Source organism: Oncorhynchus kisutch, linkage group LG22 (genome assembly GCF_002021735.2).
Source record: "Oncorhynchus kisutch isolate 150728-3 linkage group LG22, Okis_V2, whole genome shotgun sequence".
In the NCBI taxonomy this organism is placed as follows: domain Eukaryota; kingdom Metazoa; phylum Chordata; class Actinopteri; order Salmoniformes; family Salmonidae; genus Oncorhynchus; species Oncorhynchus kisutch.
This window is the reverse complement of record NC_034195.2, coordinates 10,594,461-10,610,260: the sequence shown is the minus strand read 5'-3', so window position 1 is coordinate 10,610,260 and position 15,800 is coordinate 10,594,461. Positions and strand designations below refer to the sequence as shown.

Sequence of the window (15,800 nt, the reverse complement as noted above, 5' to 3'; positions counted from 1 at the left end):
TTCACTCAAATGTTGTGATAACCACCACAGATGTTGTCAGTGGGTTTCCAGGTAAAGTAATAACACAAGTAATGTTTTTAGAACATACTGCCACTACAAAACGTGAGCGCAACGTTCTGGGAATGTTCTTGCAGGCAAACATGTTTTGTGTTATGAGAACTATTTTCTGCGAACTTTCACAGAACCAATTTTGGTTTGCTGGGTTGTCCCTGTCAAAAAAAAAGAAAAAATAATATGTTGTATATAATATACCATTCATGCGCTTGTTTATTTTTAATCAATTAACACTGCAAACAGATGTTTACATAACATTTCTTTACTGTATCTAGAGGTACTGTACTGTATCTGGAGAATCTGTGCAGACAGGGCACATAATTTTCACTTTCAACTTCATCAAAAAAAAAATCACATAAAACTGTATTTATTTTTGGTTCACCCAGACTGGCAATAGAATGGTCAAAAACATTACATATTTATCAGTTCATTTTCTAAATCATGAATGAATCACAAAATCTGTTGAACTTGTTTGACTAACATGGTCATTCCAGTTCATCCATTTGATCTTACTGGGGAACATGACACCTGTATGCTGCTTAACTCACTGGAATGTGTTTCTGATAGAAAGAGAGGAGGGAAACGTGAGAGACCGAGATGGATGTGTCGGGACAGTGGGAGAGAGTGAGAGGGAGGGAGAGGCAGAGAGAGAGAGAGGAGGAATGGAGAGATGTGGGAAAGACAAAAAAGAGAGTAAGAGGAACTCAGATGATACGTGCAAAGAATGAAAGAGAAAGAAAGAGGGAGAAAAGTATCCAGTATATTTGCTACATATGAATCGTTTTGCAAAATGTTTCATAACAAAGAAACGTCTGAACATTCTCAAAATATATTTTCAAAATTACCTGAAAGAAAGACCCTGAACTAGCCCCAATTTCATAGTGCTGACAATAACACAGTGAAAACAAAGACTGACTGGACAGGTCTGTTGGTATAGTAACGTTGTAAAATGTTAGTTTTTCTCCCATGATGACAATGGATAAACTAAGGTGTTGTGCTTTAAATGATTGCTAAGGAAAAGTACAAAATACCTGATATACAGTACCAGTCAAAAGTTTGGACACACCTACTCATTCAAGGGTTTTTCTGTATTTGTACTGTTTTCTACATGTAGACTAATAGTGAACACATAAACTATGAAAAATAACTTATGGAATCATGTAGTAACCAAAAAAGTGTTAAACTAATCAACATTTATTTTAGATTCTTCAAAGTAGGCACCCTTTGCCTTGATGACAGCTTTGCACACTCTTGGCATTCTCTCAACCAGCTTCACCTGAAATGCTTTTCCAACAGTCTTGAAGGAGGTCTAACATATGCTGAGCACTTGTTGGGGTCTATTCCTTCACTCTGCGGTCCAACTCATCCCAAACCATCTCATTTGTTTTGAGGTTGGGCGATTGTGGAGGCCAGGTCATCTGATGCAGCACTCCATCTCTCTCATTCTTGGTCAAATAGCCCTTACACAGCCTGTAGGTGTGTTGGGTCATTGTTGTGTTGAAAAACAAATGATAGTCCCACTAAGTACAAACCAGATGGGATGGCATATCGCTGCAGAATCCTGTGGTAGCCATGCTGGTTAAGTGTGCCTTGAATTCTAAATAAATCACAGACAGTGTCATCAGCATAGCACCTCCACACCGTCACACCTCCTCCTCCATGCTTCACGGTGGGAACCACACATGCAGAGATAATCTGTTCACCTACTCTGCATCCCACAAAAACATGGCAGTTGGAACCAAAAATCTAAAATTTGGATTCATCAGACCAAAGGTCAGATTTCCATCGGTCTAATGTCCATTGCTCGTGTTTCTTGGCGCAAGCAAGTCTCTTCTTCTTATTGGTGTCCTTTAGTAGTGGTATCTTGGCAGCAATTTGACTATAAAGGCCTGATTCACGCAGTCTCCTCTGAACAGTTGATGTTGAGATGTGTCTGTTACTTGAACTTTGTGTAGCATTTATTTGGGCTGCAATTTCTAAGGCTGGTATCTCTAATGAACTTGTCCTCTGCAGCAGAGGTAACTCTGGGTCTTCCTTTCCTGTGTCGGTCCTCATGAGAGCCAATTTCATCATAGTACTTGATGGTTTTTGCGACTGCAGTTGAATAAAGTAATGATGGACTGTCAGTTCTCTTTGCATATTTGAGCTGTTATTTCCATAATATGGACTTGGTCTTTTACCAAATAGGGCTATCCTCTGTATACCACCCATACTTTGTCACAACACAACACAAAATTCCACCAATGAACTTTTAACTTTTAACAATGCACAGGTCACTACCTCATGAAGCTGGTTGAGAGAATGCCAAAAGTATGCAAAGCTGTCATCAAGACAAAGGGTGGCTACTTTGAACAATCTCAAATATAAAATGCATTTTGATTTGCTTAACACTTAGTTACTACATATGTTTAACACTTAGTTACTACATATGTGTTATTTAATAGTTTTGATGTCTTTGCTAATATTCACCAATGTAGAAAATAGGAAAAATATAGGAAAACCCTGGAATGAGTAGGTGTGTCTAAAGTTTTAGCTGGTACTGTATGCATGGTAAATATAATAATTTTGTTTTGAATGGATACACTACTAATCTATTGGCTATCTTATATAGTGACTTCAGAAAGTTTTCATACCCCTTGTCTTATTCCACATTTTGTTGAGTTTCAGCCTGAATTCAAAATGGATTCAATATTTTTCTCTCTCACCCATCTACACACATACAACCCTATAATGACAAAGGGAAAACGTGTTTTTAGAAATGTTAGCAAATTTATTCAAAAAGAAAAAACAGAACTATCTAATTTACATAAGTATTCACACCACTTAGTCAATACATGTTAGAATCACCTGGCAGTGATTACAGCTGTATCTTTTTAGTTAAGTCTCCAAGAGCTCTGCAAACCTCGTGCTTCTACACCTGCATTGCTTGCTGTTTGGGGTTTTAGGCTGGGTTTCTGTACAGCACTTTGAGATATCAGCTGATGTACGAAGGGCTATATAAATACATTTGATTTTGATTTGATTGTACAATATTTGCACAAATTCTTCAAGCTCTGTCAAGTTGGTTGATGATCATTACTACATAACCATTTTCAAGTCTTGCCATAGATTTTCAAGTCGATTTAAGTCAAAAATATAACTAGGCCACTCTGGAACATTCAATGTCGTCTTGGTAAGCAACTCTAGTGTATATTTGGCCTTGTGTTTTAGGTTGTTGTCCTCCCGAAAGGTGAATTCATCTCCCAGTGTCTGGAGGAAAGCAGACTGAACCAGGTTTTCCTCTAGTATTTTGACTGTTCTTTTTAACCCTGAAAAACTCTCCAGTCCTTAATGATTACACGTATACCCATAACATGATACAGCCACCACTATGCTTGAAAATATGGAGAGTGGTACTCAGTAATGTGTTGTATTGAATTTGCAAACATAATGCTTTGTATTCATGACAAAAAGTCAATTGAGTTGCCACATTTTTTGCAGAATTACTTTAGTGCCTTGTTGCAAACAAGATGCATATTTTGGAATATTTATATTCTGTACAGGCGTCCTTCTTTTCACTCTGTCAATTAGGTTAGTATTGTAGAGTAACTACAATGTTGTTGATCCATCCTCCGTTTTCTCCTATCACAGCCATTAACTGTAACTTTTTTAATGTCACTATTGGCCTCATGGGGCAATCCCGGGTCAGCAGTTTCTATCCTCTCCGGCAACTGAGTTAGGAAGGAAGCCTGTATCTTTGTAGTGGCTGGGTGTATTGATACATGGGGCAGGATGGCAGGTAGCCTAGTGGTTAGAGTGTTGGACTAACAACTGAAAGGTTGCAGGCTCAAATCACCAAGCTGACAAGATAAAAAAAAATCTGTCATTCAGCACCTGAACAAGTCAGTTTACCCATTGTTCCTAGGCTGTCATTGAAAATAAGAATTTGTTCTTAACTGACTTGCCTAGTAAATAAAGGTTAAAAAATACACCATCTGATGTGTAATTAATAACTTCACCATGCTGAAATGAATATTCAATATCTGCTTTTTGTATTTTTTATCCATCTACCAATAGGTGCCCTTATTTGCGGGGCATTGGAAAACCTCCCTGGTCTTTGTGGTTGAAATTCACTGCTCGGCTGAGGGACCTTACATATAATTGTATGTGTGGGGTACAGAGATGAGGTAGTCATTAAAATATCATGTTAAACATTATTGCACAAAGAGTCCATGCAACTTATGTGACTTGTTGAGACATTTTTTACTCCTGAACATATTTGGGCTTGCCATAACAAAAGGGTTATTCATTTGTAAAAAATGTCTAACAGCATAATTCCACTTTGACATTATGGGGTATTGTGTGTGACACAAAATCTCAATTTAATCCATTTAAAATTTAGGCTGTAACACAATAAAATGTGGAAAAGGTCAAGGGTTGTGAATATTTTCTGAAGGCACTATTCCAAATGAACTAGTATTTGGAAAGTCCTCTGTCCATAAAGTTCCATAAAAATTCCCTATTGTTGATAAACATAAAATATAAGTGAAATGTACATGTATATTTACCATGATATGTGATGTCAAATCTATGTATATTTACCAGTCATATGATATTATGCAGTAAAACGGAGTTATAGTGATGGACGAAGAGTATAACTGAAACACTTTTCAAAATCAGTTAACTCATTTAAGTTTTAAACTCACATGTTGTACACACTGACAGACACACATGCATGCGCACACACACACACAGTCATAACAAACATACAGACTTGTACACACAATCATACACACACCCACAGAATAAATATACAGAGACATTTTTATATACACACACGTTTCTTCTTTAGCCTCTACTGGTCCTATACAGAAACTTGCTGGTGTTATTACCTCTGTCACTTTGTGTGTTGGTGTATGTGTTCCCAGACAAGCCACACACACACACACACACACACACACACACACACACACACACACACACACACACACACAGCAACTGGGTTCGAGTTGGGCCTGTTCAGTGGTGTTTCTGTAGCTTTTCCATAGGGCTGAGAGGGAGGATGAGAGCATGGGATCAGTAGGTTGTTAACACTGAGTAACATGGTCCCTCTGTCTGTCTGTCTGTCTGTCTGTCTGTCTGCAAGAGCCTGGTTGGTCCTCCATCCTCTATGGGCCGCCACTGTAGGAGTAGTCTGCCTTGTTGTGCATCACCAGCTTGTTGTCCACAAAGTAGAAACTGTCGGACTGTGTCTTGTACGGGTGCAGGATCATCTCTCGCACTGCAGGGAGCAACAGAGACACAACACATTATATATATTCATTTTTTTCAATTGCTAACAACCATTGGTCAATACTGAAGCCACTTTTTCAAAACTGTTCACACAGTCTGCATTACCAACACGCATCTTGGCCGAACAATTAATCTCACCTCCAAAACTCACTCAAACCACCAAAACACTTCATACTGTCCATTTCTCAAAATAAGCTTGTTCGACCATAACACCGGCAACAATTCTCACTCAGAAAGCATACATTGTCACTCATAACACACTGACCTAAAAAACACTAACAACAGGGAGCATTACATAAATGATGTTCTCTTTGAAGTGTGAATTATTTTTCACATCAATCAGTATTTCATTATAGAATACAAATAACAACTTTTCACTTACTTAGAAAAGTCCTTGATATTTAAAGATAATACATTTTTTTGTCCATTCAAATAACTTGTTGAGTATCAGAGGCTTCAATTACAGGCTCAAAATGGCTAGAAACAAATAACTTTCTTCTGAAACTCGTCAGTCTATTCTTGTTCTGAGAAATGAAGGCTATTCCATGTGAGAAATTGCCAAGAAACTGAAGATCTGGTACAACGCCATATACTACTCCCTTCACAGAACAGCACAAAATGGCTCTAACCAGAATAGAAAGAGAAATGGGAGGCCCTGGTGCACAACTGAACGAGGGAACAAATATGTTAGAGTGTCTAGTTTGAGAAACAGACGCCTCGCAAGTCCTCAACATGCAGCTTCATTAAATAGAACCCGCAAAACACCAGTCTCAATGTCAACAGTGAAGAGGCAGAGTTCCTCTGTCCAGTGTCTGTGTTCTTTTGCCCATTTCATCTTTTTATTGGCCAGTCTGATATATGGCTTTTAATTTTTTTAAACTCTGCCTAGAAGGCCAACATCCCGGAGTCACCTCTTCACTGTTGATGTTGAGACTGATGTTTAGCGGTGGTGAACATACTGAACAAAAATGTGAACATACTGTATTGTACTGTAGTATGTAGTTCAATTGTCATTGAAGGATGCACATCTCACCAGTTGTTTGCCGGAAAATTCGTACTATAGATGCAACTGTTGAACACTGCAGATTTGGCTGGACCCTTAAACCGGCCTCTCTCAAGGAGAGACCATGGTTTACAACATGGTCAATAATTGTGGCCCTTAACTCGTCAGAGACCACCGCTCTTGGTCTTCCTCTCGCTTGTAATCCACGCATTCTCCCTCTCCCTGCCACTCTTCTTTCCCCACCACCTGCCTGTCTTCCTTGATCCATGTTTCCAAACAAAATCATTCCGAAGCCGTCCTCTTTTGTCTGTTTGGTAACAAGACTAAGACTTGGGTAGGCTATCAGATGAAATTGCAATCAGCTGTGTTTGGAACGATTAAATATTCTTCTGAGATTGTCTATGTTTCAATCTGGTTACTGCAGAAATGCACAACATTTGCCATAATTTTGTTTCCAATGTGTTTTTAACCGTTTTGGAAACAGCGTGTTAGCATTTGAAAACATGTGCTGCATATATAGTTTAGTAGGTGGTGGAGTATGAATGAGAAAAGAGGTCATGGATTTTTGAGAATGTGGTCATTGAATGTATTTTCTGTGAAAGCAATGAAAAATTATTCACCGTTTTTCCACATACAGTTCTGTTTCGCTGACTGTGTGAAGAGTTTTGACAATGTGACTTCAGTTTTGACCAATGCATGTTAGCAATTGAAAATAACTGTAACCCTTGTGTGGTGTTCATGTTTTTGTTCACCCAATGTTCACGGGTCTGATGGACCAACAACATTATTGGGTTTTTAATTACCAAACAGATCAAAATCACCACATAACAACACTGTGGCTGTGTCCGAATACCCATACTAGCGTACTACATACTTAACCTGCGTAATTTGTACTCATCGTTACATACTATATAGCACATACTGTTCAATAAGAAGCATGCAGTATGCCATGCCCACAATGGACTAGCGGATCCTGATTGGCTGAGAAGGTGGAGCGGGGCCGGGCCGAGTGAGGGTGTTTTTTTTTCTTCAAATTCAACAAACTTCTCATTAACCAGCCTGGATAATAGCTAATATCCAATTCGATTTTATCTCTAAACTCTGAATAGAATAGGAATAGAGTTACACAGTGCCTTCAGAAAGTATTCACACCCCTTTACTTTTTCCACGTTTTGTCGTGTTACAGTCTGCATTTACAATGGATTCAAGTTAGATTTAGTTCCAATGGCCGACACACAGTAACCCTCAATGTCCAAGTGGAATTATGTTATTAGACATGCTTACAAAATAATAAAAAAGGAAAAGATGAAATGTCTTATAAGTGTTCAACGCTTTTGTCATGGCAAGTTTAAATACGTTCAGGAGGAAAAATGTGCTTAAGAAGTAACGTAATAAGTTTATGTACTCACTCTGTGTGCAATAATAGAGTTTAACGTGATTTTTTTGAATGACTACCTCATCTCTGTACCCCACACAATTATCTATAAGGTCCCTCAGTCGAGCAGTGAATTTAAAACACAGGTTCAACCACAAAGACCAAGGAGGTTTTCCAATGTCTCACAAAGATGGGCACCTATTGGTAGATGGGTAAAAATACAGTGGGGCAAAAAAAGTATTTAGTCAGCCACCAATTGTGCAAGTTCTCCCACTTAAAAAGATGAGAGGCCTGTAATTTTCATCATAGAACACTTCAACTATGACAGACAAAATTAGAAAAAAAAATCTGAAAATCACATTGTAGGACTTTTAATGAATTTATTTGCAAATTATGGTGGAAAATAAATATTAGTATCATAAATGTGGCATAACTGTGTGACATAATCACCCATGTCAAATGTGACATAACCCACTATGTCGAATATGATATAAACATGTCCTTAATAATGTCCTTAATAATGGGTGACATGTTGTGCTGAAGGATAGCACATGCTCTAAAGTGAAGTCATGTTAGTCACACTACACCTAATCTCATTCCCAGACACTATCACCCTAATGCGCAGAACACAAGGGGGAACTCTCACAAACACAATGGTGTTCACCGTTTTGCTCTACGGCCCCCACAAGTGTCAGGAGACTCGGCTGAAGTCAGTACCATCAATGTGCCAACTTCTGTTTGGTAGCGTCCGAACCGTTTGGGTTACAAACTAATGGGACCCCACTGTGAAAAGGGGAGACTCTAATGAACACAATGGTGTTCTCATCTGAAGGTTACCGGTACTGGTTAAAAACAATGATTTTTTAAACATTTTTTTTTACATCTCCTACATTTAGAACAGACATTTCCAAAATAGTTTATTATGATGTATTTTTTGACTGTCCTTTTTCGCCATTTATGAATGTGTTATTCAATGCGTTTCTAAGGGTGTTAGTAGTAAAGGCCAAAATCAATATTTTTATCAAATCATTTTTCTACATATCCTAAGATCTTAAAACTCCAAATCAAATAGCTAAATAATGCATAGTATGACCATCTTAAAACAACTCCATATGTCAGTATAGCTTGGATAATAGCTAATATCCAATTAGATTTTCTCTCTAAACTCTGAATAGAATAGGAATAGAGTTATACAGTTCCTTCAGAAAGTATTCCCCCAACATATTCAACTCTAAAAAGTGAACAACTACAAAAAAATTATATTACAATAAATAAAAGTGGCCACTTGATTTGCAAACTCATCAGATGTGCGCTTTACTCCGCTACAGAAGCACAGTAAACCAAACAACAGTGTAGGGCATGCCCACTAAATTAAGGGCAACTACTCTCAAAAATTTACGTTTCTTAGATTTTTCCCAGACATCAAAAGTCATCCCCTGATGTTGTTTATGCATTTTTGTGAACACAGACACACTTGCTAAATTGATGGGGCATGTGAAAGAAATGCTTTAACCACTCGCCAGCCACATGTAGCTAAGGTCTGCTGCCTCATTTTGTATGATGGCAATTTGCATATACTCCAGAACGTTATGAAGAGTGATCAGTTGAATTGCAATTAATTGCAAAGTCCCTCTTTGCAAATGCAAATTAACTAAATTCCCCAAAAACATTTCCACTGCATTTCAGCCCTGCCACAAAAGGACCAGCTGGCATCATGTCAGTGATTCTCTTGTTAACACAGGTGTGAGTGTTGATGAGGACAAGGCTGGAGATCACTCTGTCATGCTGATTGAGTTCGAGTAACAGACTGGAAGCTTCAAAATGAGGGTGGTGCTTGGAATCATTGTTCTTCCTTTGTCAACCGTGGTTACCTGCATGGAAACATGTGCCGTCATCATTGCTTTGCACAAAAAGGGCTTCACAGGAAAGGATATTGCTGCCAGTAAGATTGCACCTAAATCAACCATTTAAGAACTTCAAGGAGAGCGGTTCAATTGTTGTGAAGAAGGCTTCAGGGCGCCCAAGAAAGTTCAGCAAGCACCAGGACCGTCTCATAAAGTTGATTCAGCTGTGGGATCGGGGCACCACCAGTACAGAGCTTGCTCAGGAATGGCAGCAGGCAGGTGTGAGTGCATCTGCACGCACAGTGAGGTGAAGACTTTTGGAGGATGGCCTGGTGTCAAGAAGGGCAGCAAAGAAGCCACTTCTCTCCAGGAAAAATTTAATATTTGTGTTGTGGAGAAATGACCAGGCAGGAGACGGGAGTACAGTTAGTTTTCGTTTAGTCAAAACCCCTCGAGCTCTACAGTTTAAGGGCATTCCAGTGCGCATGTGAATTTCCTATTAGGTGTAGTAACGTAACACTGCCGTAATGCATTACTGCTTAGTAACAGCACAGTAACTAATATAAACAGATGTAGATCCCAGATACTACACTCCTCCCCCATAGTGTTTAACTCCCAGAGAACAAGGTAAATATGTTAGGTAACTACTAATGCAATATCTGAACAATGCATTCTTAAACATTTTTCAACTACTGGGTTGAAGCAGACTTTTCAGAGCCCAGCACAAATCCAGGGGATTATTCTGCCCCGAAGATGGAGTTTGTGTCCTAATAACTAACCCAGGTAATGTCATTTTTCTTTCCTTTTATCTAGGACATATTAAAGTGTTTGTTTTACTGTCCGTTACCTCCTTAACCAGCTCAACTCACAGGTCAAGCTTTTGAGGTGCCCTTCGCTGTCGAATAGGATATCTCCGCTCCTCCTGGGCTTCCTGTGGTGGGCCAGGTTCGGGTGGTAGGTCAGGCTCTGTCTCTCCCGTACGTCCACAGTCAGGAGAATAGTCCTGGGGGTCATTATTGTTCTTGTTCTCTCTGCATGTCTCTGCTGGGGCGTTGGACCGTAGCAGATGATCCACATGAACGTTGACCTGGCGATGACCAATTTGGACTTGGTAAGTCAGAGGTCCTCTGCGTTGCAAGATCACACCTGAGTTCCACAGGCGCTTGGGGTGTCTGAAATCACGTACCATCACCCTCTCTTCCTCTTTGAATTCTCTGACAGTCTTTGAGTGTCTGTCATGAGCTTTCTTCTGCTGTAGCTGGTGCTTTGCCACAGTGCTTGACAAGTCTGGTTTCAACAATGTCAGGCGGGTACGTGGTTGGCGTTTCAGAAACAGTTCAGCTGGTGTACATTCCGTTACTGTGTGTGGGGTGTTACGGTAAGTAAACAGGAACCGGGGAAGCCTTTGGTGGATGGGCACAGACTGAACCTCGAGTCTAGTCCAGGCCTTCTTAAAGGTTTGCACGGCTCTCTCCGCTGCTCCGTTTGATGCCGGATGGTAAGGTGGTGACAGGATGTGCCTTACTCCGTTGTTCTTGAGAAACATTTCAAAATCGTTTGACGTGAACGGGGGGGCATTGTCCGATACGAGCTCCTTGACTAGTCCAAAGGATGCAAAGAGGTGTCTGAGAAGATTGATGGTCTTCTCAGCTGTGGTCAGTTGAGTAGGGAACACTTCCATCCACTTGGAATGGACATCGACGACAACAAGGAAATGTTGCTTGTCAATTTCGGCGTAATCCACATGGATGCGTTCCCAAGGTGTAGCAGCCCAGGACCATGGATGAAGAGGTGCAGCAGAAACGTTCTGCAATGAGAATTGGCTTAGGCTTGAAATACCTTGAAAGAGTTTCAGTCAGTTCTGCATAGTTCAACTCCACTGCTTTCATTGGTTCAATGAGACCTTTCAGCAATCCATACTCAGTTGGACCCAAAACACTGAGAAATACGTCTGCTTTCTTTCCATCTTTGATTTCATTTGCAGCCAGCCAACGCTCAAAACGCTCCAAATAGGAATCAAAATCCTCTTTTGTAGCCTCAAACTCTGGTACTCGACCAATGGTTGCCATTTTCACAGTTAATTGTTCAGTTTCCTTATATTCCTTAATTTTCTGAATATTCATCTACTTCTTCACTTCAGAAGTTTCTGCAATTATTTCATTCACTGCACTCATTTGTATTAATGTACACACCGTGTTACATTCCTTCTTCCTTTTTTTCTTTCTTCTTGCCAATATTTCTCCACTGCGATCGCCTAATTTCAATGGGTTCAATGAGACAGTTTCTTTTATTTAACCACCAGAGGGCAGTGTCGCTATTCTGGACTCCAATAGTCTTGCTACTTGGCAGCTCCTGAATACTGTACTAGCAGTGCTAGCAGTGGTTAGCCTTCTCTACTGGCGAAAGAAAATAAATATAACTGACGAATTACATATTCTCCAAGGTGGCATAGCAGTTCAGACGTCTTTTGTCCTCGTCTTGTCGTGTCCTGTATATATATATATTTACAACTTTTTCACATACATTTTATTTTTATTTTCCATCAACTCATCTTCAAAACACTCTCCTGCAACCCGCCTCACCAATGTATATTTATAAAAAAGTATTATTTACCTCAGATCTGTAATCCTCCAAGAAGCTAGCCAGAAACTCCAAGAAGCTAGCCTGAAACTAGCCAGAAGCTAATCCAGAAGCTAGTTCAGAAGCTAGTTAGCTCCTTTACTGGCAAATCGTTTTGTGGTCATCAGCTATCCTTTAGCTCGAAAATCTATCGCCAGTTCTGTACGGCGCAGCGCGGCTCGGAACGGAACATACCGGACCAATTTTTCTCTCCATGTCCCTGGACATTCATACCCGGATCTCACAGCTAGCTAGCTGCTATCCGTGTGACCATCGGAGCTAGCAAGCTCCGTCAATCACTCCTGAGTTCCATCAATCACACCTGGGCTGCAGTCACCTATCCGGACCCGTTTTACTGCCTTCGCGGAGCCCCACCGGGCCTTCACAACTGGACTGCCGACGTTATCTACCCGAAGGAGTTATTCGGCCGGCTCCTCCGTCGCGACGTTACCTGAACGCCCATCTGCGGCCTGCTAACCGTTAGCTGTCTTACCGGCTGCTATCTGAATAGACAATCGGACAATTTTTTTATTATTATTTTTTTTAAATTATTTTTTAAATTATTATTATTATATTTTCTTCTTGGGCCTCTATAACTATATCTATTGTTTTTATTTTTGTTGTTGTTGTGTGATTTGGATTAATCCCCTCTACCACACGGAACCCCACTAATCTACTGACGGAACGTAAGGGGTGGCTAACAGACCTCCATCCTATGCTAGCTTGCTACCGATGCCCTGGCTAGCTGTCTAAATCACCAACCAACCTCTCCACTCACCGGACCCTTTTGATCACTCGACTAAGCATGCCTATCCTTAATGTCAATATGTCTTGTCCATTTCTGTTCTGGTTAGTGTTTATTGGCTTATTTCACTGTAGAGCCTCTAGTCCTGCTCACTATACCTTATCCAACCTATTAGTTCCACCACCCACACATGCAATGACATCTCCTGGTTTCAACGATGTTTCTAGAGACAATATCTCTCTCTTCATCACTCAATACCTAGGTTTACCTCCACTGTATTCACATCCTGCCATACATTTGTCTGTACATTATACCTTGATGCTATTTTATCGCCCCCAGAAACCTCCTTTTACTCTATGTTCCAGACGTTCTAGACGACCAATTCTCATAGCTTTTAGCCGTACCCTTATTCTACTCCTCCTATGTTCCTCTGGCGATGTAGAGGTGAATCCAGGCCCTGCAGTGCCTAGCTCCACTCCTATTCCCCAGGCGCTCTCTTTTGACGACTTCTGTAACCGTAATAGCCTTGGTTTCATGCATGTTAACATTAGAAGCCTCCTCCCTAAGTTTGTTCTATTCACTGCTTTAGCACACTCTGCCAACCCGGATGTTCTAGCTGTGTCTGAATCCTGGCTTAGGAAGACCACCAAAAATTCTGAAGTTTTAATTCCAAACTACAACATTTTCAGACAAGATAGAACTGCCAAAGGGGGCGGTGTTGCAATCTACTGCAAAGATAGCCTGCAGAGTTCTGTCCTACTATCCAGGTCTGTACCCAAACAATTTGAACTTCTACTTTTAAAAATCCACCTCTCTAAAAACAAGTCTCTCACCGTTGCCGCCTGCTATAGACCACCCTCTGCCCCCAGCTGTGCTCTGGACACCATATGTGAACTGATTGCCCCCCATCTATCTTCAGAGTTCGTGCTGCTAGGCGACCTAAACTGGAACATGCTTAACACCCCAGCCATCCTACAATCTAAACTTGATGCCCTCAATCTCACACAAATAATCAATGAACCTACCAGGTACCTCCCCAAAACCTTAAACACGGGCACCCTCATAGATATCATCCTAACCAACTTCCCCTCTAAATACACCTCTGCTGTCTTCAACCAAGATCTCAGCGATCACTGCCTCATTGCCTGCATCCGTAATGGGTCAGCGGTCAAACGACCTCCACTCATCACTGTAAAACGCTCCCTGAAACACTTCTGCGAGCAGGCCTTTCTAATCGACCTGGCCGGGGTATCCTGGAAGGATATTGATCTCATCCCGTCAGTAGAGGATGCCTGGATATTTTTTAAAAATGCCTTCCTAACCATCTTAAATAAACATGCCCCATTCAAGAAATTTAGAACCAGGAACAGATATAGCCCTTGGTTCTCCCCAGACCTGACTGCCCTTAACCAACACAAAAACATCCTATGGCGTTCTGCATTAGCATCGAACAGCCCCCGTGATATGCAGCTGTTCAGGGAAGCTAGAAATCATTATACACAGGCAGTTAGAAAAGCCAAGGCTAGCTTTTTCAAGCAGAAATTTGCTTCCTGCAACACTAACTCAAAAAAGTTCTGGGACACTGTAAAGTCCATGGAGAATAAGAACACCTCCTCCCAGCTGCCCACTGCACTGAAGATAGGAAACACTGTCACCACTGATAAATCCACCATAATTGAGAATTTCAATAAGCATTTTTCTACGGCTGGCCATGCTTTCCACCTGGCTACTCCTACCCCGGACAACAGCACTGCACCCCCAACAGCAACTCGCCCAAGCCTTCCCCATTTCTCCTTCTCCCAAATCCATTCAGCTGATGTTCTGAAAGAGCTGCAAAATCTGGACCCCTACAAATCAGCCGGGCTAGACAATCTGGACCCTTTCTTTCTAAAATTATCTGCCGAAATTGTTGCCACCCCTATTACTAGCCTGTTCAACCTCTCTTTCGTGTCGTCTGAGATTCCCAAAGATTGGAAAGCAGCTGCGGTCATCCCCCTCTTCAAAGGGGGGGACACTCTTGACCCAAACTGCTACAGACCTATATCTATCCTACCGTGCCTTTCTAAGGTCTTCGAAAGCCAAGTCAACAAACAGATTACCGACCATTTCGAATCTCACCATACCTTCTCTGCTATGCAATCTGGTTTCAGAGCTGGTCATGGGTGCACCTCAGCCACGCTCAAGGTCCTAAACGATATCTTAACCGCCATCGATAAGAAACATTACTGTGCAGCCGTATTCATTGATCTGGCCAAGGCTTTCGACTCTGTCAATCACCATATCCTCATCGGCAGACTCGACAGCCTTGGTTTCTCAAATGATTGCCTCGCCTGGTTCACCAACTACTTCTCTGATAGAGTTCAGTGTGTCAAGTCGGAGGGTCTGCTGTCCGGACCTCTGGCAGTCTCTATGGGGGTGCCACAGGGTTCAATTCTTGGACCGACTCTCTTCTCTGTATACATCAATGAGGTCGCTCTTGCTGCTGGTGAGTCCCTGATCCACCTCTACGCAGACGACACCATTCTGTATACTTCCGGCCCTTCTTTGGACACTGTGTTAACAACCCTCCAGGCAAGCTTCAATGCCATACAACTCTCCTTCCGTGGCCTCCAATTGCTCTTAAATACAAGTAAAACTAAATGCATGCTCTTCAACCGATCGCTACCTGCACCTACCCGCCTGTCCAACATCACTACTCTGGACGGCTCTGACTTAGAATACGTGGACAACTACAAATACTTAGGTGTCTGGTTAGACTGTAAACTCTCCTTCCAGACCCATATCAAACATCTCCAATCCAAAGTTAAATCTAGAATTGGCTTCCTATTTCGCAACAAAGCATCCTTCACTCATGCTGCCAAACATACCCTTGTAAAACTGACCATCCTA

At 41.2% G+C, this 15,800-nt stretch overlaps 1 pseudogene; it reads right to left on the bottom strand.

Moving 5' to 3' along the window:
* Nucleotides 1-2,810: 2,810 nt before the first annotated feature.
* LOC109867750 (protein unc-119 homolog A-like) overlaps nt 2,811-15,800 on the bottom strand; it is a 53,989-nt pseudogene continuing 40,999 nt past the window's right edge.